Raw genomic sequence first — 11,638 nt, forward strand, 5'->3', positions numbered from 1 at the left:
AGAACCCCAGGGGGTCGAAGTTTCCTGACCCCTCCATTATACGGTGTCTCTAATGGACTGAGTTGCTTTGGGACCTTAAACTCCAAATAAACCAACCAAACAAACGAGGATAAGGGGCGCTACCAATGCTCTCCAGTTAGACCTGTCCTGTTCGGCCCGTGCATGGCCCCGCTAAGCCAGCTACCATTTATTTCATTGGCCCATTAGACTTTGTACCGCCACCGGCAATGTTTCCTTTCCTTCCTAACTCAAATAGGTCAGTGCTTATATATAATCAGCATTGGATGTTCCGCTCAAGCCTGTTTTTCATTTCGACTCTGGCATCGTCGGAACCATATTGTTATCTAGCTAATCTATACTGCTCGCTTTCTCTCTCTCTCGCTCTCTCTCTCGACGTTGCTCCTATAGACATCATGAAAAATTGCTGTCATCTATCGGCCGGCGCGCACGTTTCCGCCATGTTTAAAGGTATAGCTGAATTGAGGTGCGGCAAGCGGCATAGTATAGGGGTCGCATGGCCGGCTTCGTTAATGCTCGTTACCGCCGATAATGCCGACATACTGTTGTGTCCCTTGTTGTACGCAAAACTAAAATAAGGGTGTAGGAGAAAAGAAGCAACAAGTTATATCCCTTGAGCTTTCTTTTTTCTTTTTTTTTTTTCCTTGAGGCTTGTATTAATCTACTTTCGCGTGGTTGTCGCGTAGGCGCACTTTCGATCAACGGCGAGCCCGAATTGTAAAAAAGTATCTTATTTAGCGTGCTTCGGAAGATTTCAAATCCGTACTCGGTGCTAAGGCAGACCAAATATATAGCCCACGATGTGTTAAATTTGTCTTTCTCATCCCAGCTTATACGGTTTCATGCATACAAGCTGTCAACAGATTTTTCCCATATATGTATACGTATACGTCCAAGTATCCTGATGTAACACGTTTTGGCCCTTCAAAGGCGCCAGACTGTTCTCTTAAATTCCAGCATGATATTCTAACGTCTTTACGCATTCGATTCATCGATGAATCGAATATAATCGACTACGCCCAGGTTTCAGTTGCTGAGATGCATCTCGAACACGACTTGCAAAAAGTATGACGCAAAGTATACGTGGCAGCAACTGCCTCTATGTTCTCGTCTACCGCGAGTTTCCCCCCCCCCCCCCTCTCCCACGCCTCTCGAAACTTAAAAAATAAAAATGTTTCTCAAATACTAGAAACTGGTACAGACTCCGAATAGGATCCGATAGTTGGTGGCTGTTTCACTACTGAGCTCATCCATGACAGCGCCAACAAAAAAAAAAAAAAAAAATTAAAATACTTCAATTCCGTCAAGATTTAAGGGAGAGAAAAAGAACAAGCAGCATTGGAGAGGAGAGTGACTTTGCTGCAAAAACCGCGCATTGCTCAAAGCACTGCTCGAATATGCGTCTACGAAAGAGCTTGACATTGCGTCTGGGTATAAGGCAGACCTCTGCGATTTGACTTCACAGTCATCAGTATCTGTTAATATATTGATTTTCACAAAATAGAACCACGATGTGACGGCAACAGTAGCTACATACCTGAGGAGGATCAGCTCGCACGGAATCACGTCGTTGACCTGTCACGTTTCGCCGGCAAATATGGGATCTGTTGTATGGTTTTTTTACACGTTAACGAGATACATCAGCTGCTAAAGGTCCAGGCAGAAAATGGGAACAGGATGGAAACAGTAGTGCGCGCGCTGTAGTACTGAGAATTGTGAAGCTCCATAGGAGCGCAGGTTTATTATATGCATCAGTCCTATATTAGGCATCAGTCCTAGAATCGATTAGGCGACACAGATCGGGCTGCAACAAGCTCAACCAAGGCCTCAGAAATGCTGTTAAGCCATATACTCTCAGCGACAATAGTAAGGCTTTTCCTAAAGTCGATACAATTTATGTGGTCAAACTACACTCAACGTCCCCAACAGGAGAGCCCACACGTACGACTGGCATAATAGTAATAATTGGTTCACAGGAAGGGAAAGGCGCAGTATCTGTCACACTTGCAATGTGGACACCTGAACCGCGCCGTAAGGAAGGGATGAAAGTGGGAATGAAAGTGGAAAAAGAGAAAGGGAGCCGTAGTGGAGGGCTACCGAGTAATTTCGAACACCTGGGGATCTTTAACAATCCTTTTTACGGTCAAGAAGAGCATATGCATCTCTTCTTGAGCACTGCATCTCTTTGATGAGCTCTAACAAGCTTTGTTCCTCACTGTGTTTGGGGCAATCTTGATCGGCATACTTTAGAAACAACAATAAAGTAGATGATGATGATGATGATGATGACGACGATGTCCTAACTCATAGTGGCACATACCCACGTCAGGGGATCTGAGGGACAGTGTCTTCTTTGTCGAAACGGTCGCACCTCGTGTTTTTTAGGCACTGCACTGTCTCTCTTCCAAAAAAAGCATCGTCTTCGTCTATATATTTGCTCTTTCGGGACCAGCAAAAACAGGCGATTCTGCGAAGTCTTGGAAAACACTTTTTTTAATATTGCAATTCTTTAACATACCTGGCGAAACATATACCAAACAGTAGTCATTTGAATGCTCTTTCATACGTGTGAATACTATTTAAGCTTATAAAATTAAAAAAAAAAAGTTGTTATATTGCAAAAGTTTTCGACAAAAAAAATTCTCAAATGTAATGATAGCAGAGACTTAAAAAGAAAAAACTGTAATAAAAGTTTCAGAATATACAAAATGCGGTACGGTGCCTCTTTTATTACTTTAGAAAATATACCTTACGTAATTTAAGTTTCTCTTTTTGTTGTTAATTCCTTAAGGATTGCAGAATGAATTAGGGGACTGAAGAGTCTTGGGGAAAAAGTGTTTAGATGAAATAATCACATGGTTCTACTGTAATTTACACTCAGGATGCACCTTTTTAGACACCCGGTCAAATACATAAATTTATTTTGTTGAAATTTACACATGACACGAAGAAAACACTGCTGAAAAAAAAGTACCAAAAGTTAAAAATGCGCAAAAGAGAACACTGCAATAAAAATAATTCTTACCATGCAAAATATGCTATATGTCTTTTTTCTTGGAAGTAAGAATATCGTAGGTCTGTCTACCTGCCGATTTCTTTTTTTCTATACTCTTCAGATGCAGTTGGGCACCATTCATTCCACGTGGTGGTTGTCAATCTGACGTACTCATTTTCCGTCTGCACTAACTGAATGACACAGTGAAGCCAAATTACTAAGGAACTATTATGTTATGTGAAGTCTGTTTTGGAGCTTTGACGTTCTTATAAAAGCATTGCTAATTTGATAAAAACATTCGTCTTCAGCTCAAGCAGTCTTTTTCTGCTAATAGCGCAGCTTACAGCTTTTGCGTTTTCGAACTTTTTTATGTTTTATGGTTGGTACGTTTCGCGGCACGTGCTGTAAAGGGTGGTAGAGTGCAGTCTAGTTTGCCGTCACAGTTGAAAATCCGCACTATATGAGCCCTTCTCTAAAAACTACGCGTTCGAACCCCATTTGATGTTGCTAGCAGAGCTTTGCATTTTTTGGAGTTCTGGAATTAGCAAGAGCCGGTTTTGCGTTCGACGGAGGATCGACGCAAAACAATTGCAACATATGTCTTTCTCAGTAAAAGACTTATATTGGATCTCACCCCTAATATATAATAACGTAATCTTTAACTCTCTCGTCTTAAAACCACCTGCTGCTATTAGAATCCGAACCTCCGAGCCTCTCATTTCCCTACACTTGTTTGCTGGCTATATAAGTTGCAATATGCAACTTGCATGCCCTGATATTTTTTTCTATCCACTAACGCAGTTAAAAATTGAATGCTTGTATCTTTGTTATTTGTTATGCTTCAACAAATAATTTATATAATGTCAATGCAACTTTCCATACATCGCAATTTGTAATTTACAGAATGACAATGCAACGAGAAATCAGTATGTTGTTCATAAAAACGCAATGCTCAGTTCTTTAGAGCTCCGCCTAACAGCACAATACAGATTCAACAGCCGTTCTTTTACATGTCATTAAAGCCCAACAGTTGTGATTGAACCACCTCTGTGACTTCACAGAATGGCAAATATATTTTTTTTATGAACCAGTTTACTAAGTATAGACGCGGTCATTCGCTGCTGGGTCTCAGGAGCGAGGCGTTTCTCTGCCCAGGTTCGCCGACCGGGCACGTCGGCATCGACGTCTCTTCGAACTAATCGAAATCTCGAGTATATAACCTAGTCTTGCTCGAACCACAGAGCAGGCGTGGGCGTCTCGTTTACGGACATCCTTACTCGGTGCCAGCATGCAGGAACGGTGACCAAACCCAGGAGTGCTTGTACGAAATAGCATCATCACAAGTAGGCGTGAAGACATCGCGGATGTTCGTAAGGTTATCTGCTACGCTTAGATAATCGATTTATTCGGCCCACTAAGCGAAAATATATCTATACCGCGGTGAGAACATATACTGTGGCCATGCCCGTGATTGTAAATGGTCACCTCACAAGCCCCGTACCAATCAACTCTTCTGTGAAGTACGGCTGTCAGATGACTTCGCTGCTTTTTGCCCTTTACCTGGAGCCACTTGAGTGGTTTACGTAACAGTAGTATCCATGGCTTCCCTCTCCTTGGAAACGAGGTTAAAGGGCTTGCATATGCGGATGAACTTGGGTTTTTCTGCACTGATAAAGAAAGCAAACAGAAAGTTATATCCAGCATAGAGCAATTTGGCATCATTTTTGGTGCTCAGATGAACCACTCCAAGAGTTCTGGCCTTTGCTTTGGTTCGTGGGGATCAACACCGCCCCTATATGCAGGAGTGGAAGGGTCATGGGTGCCCCCAATATATCTGGGCGTTCAGTGTTCTACTGCATGCAATTAAGTCAATTTCAAATTACTGGAGAGAGCGAGTTCCAGTCGTCCAGCGTTATGCTAATACGTTTGTCCCCTATCGGCTTTCAATCTTCGGTCGGGCTCAGGCCTGCAACATGTTTCTGGCGACAAAATTTTTATACGTGCTTCAGGTCATCCACAGTGCTAGACATTACATCCAGCGTTTTCACCGAATATTTGCGACGTTTATTTGGTCTTTAAATTTTGAACCGATTCAACGTGATAACCTATTCAGACCTGTTTGTGCAGGGGGGCTCGCTTAGTGCACCTGTATGTGAGGCAGTTAGTTGCCCGTTTCTTCATCTTTCGTGATTATTCACATCCGATCATTAGAGCACTCCAAGTTAATTTCATGAATTTGCGTTCAAACTTAGTGGTTTCTTCAGAGTTTACTGACTGCTCACATTTACAAGGATTTATGCAGGAAGTTTATGCTTGGGTGCGGTTTTTGACAGTATACGGTTCTCGAATGAGTACCTATACTCTGTTTCGCGCAAGAGTCTGTACAAGTAATTGATAACAATGCTAGCTTTTTTTGCCACCATTGTATCGTTCCTTATAGTTTGGTCTTAAGTGTCATGATATATGTGATAAAAAAGGGTGTGCAAAATGCCGATTTCTCCTAGCACGAAAACATTTTTTCTTTAAATTACGCGCTAAAGGTCTACCTGTTAACACATGGCTACATAGAAAAAATATTTTAATATCTTCTGTAAACTGCCGTCTGTATGATGTGCCTGAAACAATTGAGCACTGTTTCATTAATTGCAAAGACATAATTATCTTATGGGATGTGCTGCAAAGAACTCTAAAAAAAGGCTTGTTCTGAATTCGCGGTATCGTCCTGTTACACAATCTGATTACGAAGCATATGGCATTTTTCTCCTTATTGGATTTCATAGCTTGTGGAAGACACTCGTGTTGGATCGCAACACAGAACCGGTTGTTCCACCTATAGAATCCATTTTAGCAAAATGATGCTGCAAGTGAAGGACATTTATGAAGAAAATGACTTTCAACCTGACTGGTTTCCGCTGGTAACACGGTGTTTATCTTTGCCTGCCTTGTAGTTGTGTTTTCTGTTGTGCAGCTCAGCAATGACTGAGTTCTTTGTAAATAGTCTGTGTACGTAGCCTTTTCTGTACATAACCGCGCGTAATAAATAAAATATCTGAAAAAAAAAAGTGGACCACGCCTGTAGCAATCACAGCAGAGCAGATTGGTCTGAAAGGGATTAGGGCGAAGAACGCACTTGCGATGATGCGCATGAGGGCAGAGTTTCAACTAAGCTTATAAGCTTGTTCTTGTCGTTAAGTGCCATCGTATCGTTTATTTATTTATTTATTTATTTATTTATTTATTTATTTATTTATTTATTTATTTATTTATTTATTTATTTATTTATTTATTTATTTATTTTTGCGATTGCCCTTGAATTAAAGCGAAGAACTCCCTTACAATGCCCTCAAATGCAGAGTTTCAACCAAGCTTAAGCTGGTGCATGTCGTAAGTGTCAGCGTCATCGATTTTTGTCATTACCCTTTTCGCGTTGCAGATGCGCTTCGACAGAACGCGTCGTCTTGCCAGATAAGAATGATTGATTTTAATTCCGAAATCACTGCCGACGCGCGGTTTTTCATTGGCGGTTCATGAACCGCATTTTAGAGGCATTTCTTGAGCCTGTGCTGTGATACGGAACCGCTAAATCACTGCTTCTCAGTACGTCGTCCTGTTCCAAGTGTCGGAATTCCGACAACGGCGACACTGATGGCCGAGACGCTAATGCGACGCCAAAGAAACGCTTCTTTGTTATTCCGACTTTTACATACACCTGCGTGTTAATTACCTGGAGGTTTCTGTCAAAGAAAAACATGACACTTTGACGGGATCGAAACATCAGCTCGAGTAAGCCGGGGGTTCGCAATAAGCGAGTTAGAAACAGCGAGAGTTTATTGTATTTTTATTCCAAGCGTAACGTGTACGCTCGATGTTATGAGCGAATTTTCGGAGTATGTATGTTGAAATTCAATCCTTGCCATCTATATTATATATTTATTTTATGTCCCGTGCAACGTGTATACGACTGGAAAGAAAAAATTGGGCCCTATGTTACCGGCCCATGAGACACTCCACCCGATAAACAACGCCACTCGTTCAACGCGAGGTTTGGCTGAAGGCAACGCCTCGAAATATACCGCTGAGCACTGGGACATCCATGGTTCACACAGAAGCGGCAGCAGCAATAGCATTGTTTAAGGGGGCGAGGCACAGTTCTCTTGAGGCCCACGCATTGCCGTTACTCCTGGCCTGTTCTTGCCAGCAAACACGGTTTACATGAAGCTAACGGCCGAGTGCAGTCAGATAAGCCGTTTCCGAGAGAAGGAGCTGATGCGCGCGCGAGGAACGATGCGCGATAATCCTCGCTGGTCGCGCGGCAGCGGAGGCAACTTTTCCTATCTCACTGTTCGATGCTCTTTAGCTCCTCTGCAGACGCTCGCCTACGTGTGCCCCGTCCCAGCTTCCGCGAGACAATAAAGCACTGAAGAGGCCGCCACTCGCAGTGGACCGAGAGACAATACACACGCGCGCGGGCACAGACGCTCGCCGCAGCGCTGTAGACGAGAAACCTGTTGCGTTATATACACTCCCACACCGCGTGCACGGGCCCCCCATGAGAGTCTGTGCGTGTGTGTGTTCTGGGCAGGAAATTGCGGCGCCATAACTCATTGCGTACTGATTGTACTCGCGGACACGCCGAGAGCTGCAGGATTGGAAGGAACGGGGCAAGTGGGCGAGGGCATGCGTATGCGCGGCTAATTTGGGCTACTCGAGATATCTCAGGCTGTAGCGTCGTCGACCTAGGGAAGACAGACGGCGGTGCCGACAGCCGCGCGAACCCCTGCCTTATTGCGTCCATAGCACACAGTGCATGCAGCGGTGCGAGAGCGCGCATTTTGCTGCTTACAAACTTGCGACGAGGGCGATTCCTCGGAGAAATTGGTCCGGCTCTTGGGGCGTGCCTCGGAGAGCCGGGCGATTAACGACATAATCTGCCTTCTCTCACTGAACGCGCGCCGTGGTTGTATGGTCGCGCTCCGTTGGTGCGTGCCTCGTGCGTGCAAGGGCGCTTCTTATCGATCGCGTCCCTTATTTTACGCGTTATCGCGCTTATGAACTCGTGTCTGGGCATAAGTGCGCGCCCTCTTAAAGCGTGGGATCATTTTGTCGCGGTCGAAGGGCTCGACATTAAATCACGTTTAACCACCAACGATGCCTTGGATAAGGTTACAAAGTCAATAAGCGCGGTTTGGCATCACCAAATACGCATATAACGCTTGCTGCGCCTCCGACGTAAGTACTGTATATCAAGTGGAACTCGCCTTCAAACTATAGAGGTTATATTCTCCAGCACACGTTATAGCTAACCAAGCTGGCCGTTCTATGTGCTCTTCTAAATTGCCCTAACTTTTCATTCAGTGTTTCTTGCGGAAGCATAGTTATCTTGATAATCGCTTGCTTCATCCGTCTTATGTTTCTGCATAGTACCACTGATGTTTTAGCATGCATACAGCAAGTCTGCATGACAGGGTGCAATTATTTGTTGTATTACCATCTTACTTTCTTTTCTGTTGCATTGCTTCAACGTTTCGTGAACATGTTTTCCTTTTTTTTTTTCTTAAAATTTCGTGCTTCGTGAATTTTAAAGTCTCGTCCCTTCTGAAACTTCACTGAAAATGTTCGGTCAATATAGCTGTGTCAAGGTGTTTGTTAGCATCCGAGGCCATCCTTCGAGGAATATTTCTTACAATCGAGCATTATTGTTTGATTAGCCGGCATGCGAGCATTATTTGTCCAACATAGGGAGTACAGCCCACTGTCATGAACAGGCGAGGTGCCTACCAATTACGAGTCACACGTTGAAATAGGCATACCGCGGTTGGTTAATTTTGCCCTAAGTAAATTGGCACATTAAAAACTATGGTCCTTAATCTTGCCGAACTATCTGTGTTTTGCTCCGAAACAGCCCTGTCTCTGAAAGCACTCGTATGAATTTAACATCGTGTTTGCTTCCTTCTGCTGCATTCTGACATTGTACCCGGTATACGTAGCTCGTAAGCATTATGCAGATCTACAGTGAGAGTTGTTAGTGTCTTAACTCCCAACTTGGTTGTCTCGACGTCGTCGTCCGCGGTGAGGAGAAGCACTCTAAGGAAGGTGAGAGAGAGGAGGCCAGAAAGGAGAGGTAGAACGCTGCCGATAGGTCCGTGCTAAGTACACGCGAGCTCCTCTTTTTCCCTCATCCACTCAACCCTCCAGTAAAGATGAGAGCTTCGCTTAAAAGCAATGCATGGGAATACATTGTTTCTCCAGGAGGCCTGACGTCGGATGCCGCCAAAAAGGTTATAAAAGAACTGCTGGAGTGGAAGTCAATAGGCTGAGGTGAAGCCTGTTGCGGCCATCTTGAGGAGGAGGGAGGGGGGGGGGGGGGGTAGCAAGAAGTGGCCTACCAAGCGCTTGGGAGCTCTGTTCGCCGGTGTTGCCAGTGTGTTTCAAGTGCTTAAATGATTTTAGGTTCTGATGCCACGTTGGACGCCTCCGAATCGATTTGAACCACATGGATATTTAAAGATCTCGATGATAAGTACTGGGCAGTTTTTCGCTCTACTCAGTGCTAAAGTCGCAGCCCAACATAAATGTCAAACCTTTGACTGAAGCCGTACCAACGCTAGTAATAAATAGTAGCGCAACTTTTGTCGAGTATAAAAGCGCATTACGTTAATTTCAAATATTAATTAAACACAGTGAAATAATTGCTCTTAAATTTCGGATTTTATACGACATCGAGTCATATGTTGTTAGACCGCCTATATTGCACTGGGCTAATTTATCGCTTAATTAATTACGGTCAAATAAATAATTGTGCATAAATATTAAAATACATGCTATAGCTACAAGTCGTATATCGTTGGATAGCTTATGCCGAAAACAATAGCACCGGACTACTTACGCGTCTCAATTAATTACCGCTTATTTGCGGTATTACCTATGTTTTGCGTGAATATTACATTGTTTAGCGTTTGACTTCGGATCCTTATCGTCGAGACCATTTTAGCAACTTGGTGACTACTTTGTAGCATAAAGTTAAATTTTAATCATGATTATTAATCATCAGCAGTTAGACCCTTAGTGAATTGCAATGATATTAGATTATTACAATTGCACTCGATATAAGCTATGACACGATATATGACTTGGAAGGATAGCATACGTTTAAGTTTTAATCACAACTGTCTAATTAGCGGTAAATTATTAAGACGTGTAGTTAGTCCAGTGCAATTGTACTCGGCATAAGCTATCCAAAGATATACGGCTTGTAGACAAAGTGCGCATTTTATTATTTTATCACAATTATCTAATTAGTAATAATTAATTAGGACTTCAAATTAGGCCAGCGCAATTATACTCGACATATACTATCTAACGACATATGACTCGATGGTAGTGTAAAAATAAAAGTTCATTAGCAGTTAATTCACCGTATTTAAATTAATGCAGTGCTATTATACTCGACATAAGCTACGCAACTGTACAATACTAGCGTTGCTACGGATTCACTCAAAGGTTTGACATTGATGTTGAACTACAACTTTTGCACTGAGTATATAGAGCGAAAAACGTCCCAGTACTCGGATATCATCGATATCTTTAAAAGTCCAGGCGGTTAAAATCGATTCGGAGGCGTCAAGTATGGCACACCTGATATAGCCCACAGCATTGGATCAGAACCTAAAAATACTTTAAGCAGTTGAAACATACTGGCAACGCCCGCGAACAGCCACTTCTTGCTCCCCTCAAGATTGCCGCCGCAGTATTATGTTAATTTCAAGTATTAATTAAACAAAGTGAAATAATTGCTCTTAAACTTCGGATTTTATACGACATCGAGTCATATGCTGTTAGATCGCCTATATTGCACTGGGCTAATTTATGGCTTAATTAATTTTTGTCAATTAGATAATTCTGCATAAATATTAAAATACATGCTATAGCTACAAGTCCTGACTGCGTAGCGGTACTTTAACAAACGCCGTACTGCTGCTGCACCCAACGAGGTTATAAAAAACTGCTGGAGTGGAAATTCTCTATACCGGCCAATGGGCTGGTATAACTGGACTTTAACAGACACCGTAGTGCTGCGGCACCCAACGCGGTTATAAAAAACTGCTGGAGTGGAAATTCTCTATACCGGCCAATGGGCTGGTATAACTGGACTTTAACAGACACCGTAGTGCTGCGGCACCCAACGCGGTTATAAAAAACTGCTGGAGTGTAAATTCTCTATACCGGCCAATGGGCTGGTATAACTGGACTTTAACAGACACCGTAGTGCTGCGGCACCCAACGCGGTTATAAAAAACTGCTGGAGTGGAAATTCTCTATACCGGCCAATGGGCTGGTATAACTGGACTTTAACAGACACCGTAGTGCTGCGGCACCCAACGCGGTTATAAAAAACTGCTGGAGTGGAAATTCTCTATACCGGCCAATGGGCTGGTATAACTGGACTTTAACAGACACCGTACTGCTGCGGCACCCAACGCGGTTATAAAAAACTGCTGGAGTGGAAATTCTCTATACCGGCCAATGGGCTGGTATAACTGGACTTTAACAGACACCGTAGTGCTGCGGCACCCAACGCGGTTATAAAAAACTGCTGGAGTGTAAATTCTCTATACCGGCCAATGG

Source organism: Amblyomma maculatum, chromosome 2 (assembly GCF_055883805.1).
Source record: "Amblyomma maculatum isolate TAMU_Amacu chromosome 2, ASM5588380v1, whole genome shotgun sequence".
NCBI classification, from domain to species: Eukaryota; Metazoa; Arthropoda; class Arachnida; order Ixodida; family Ixodidae; genus Amblyomma; species Amblyomma maculatum.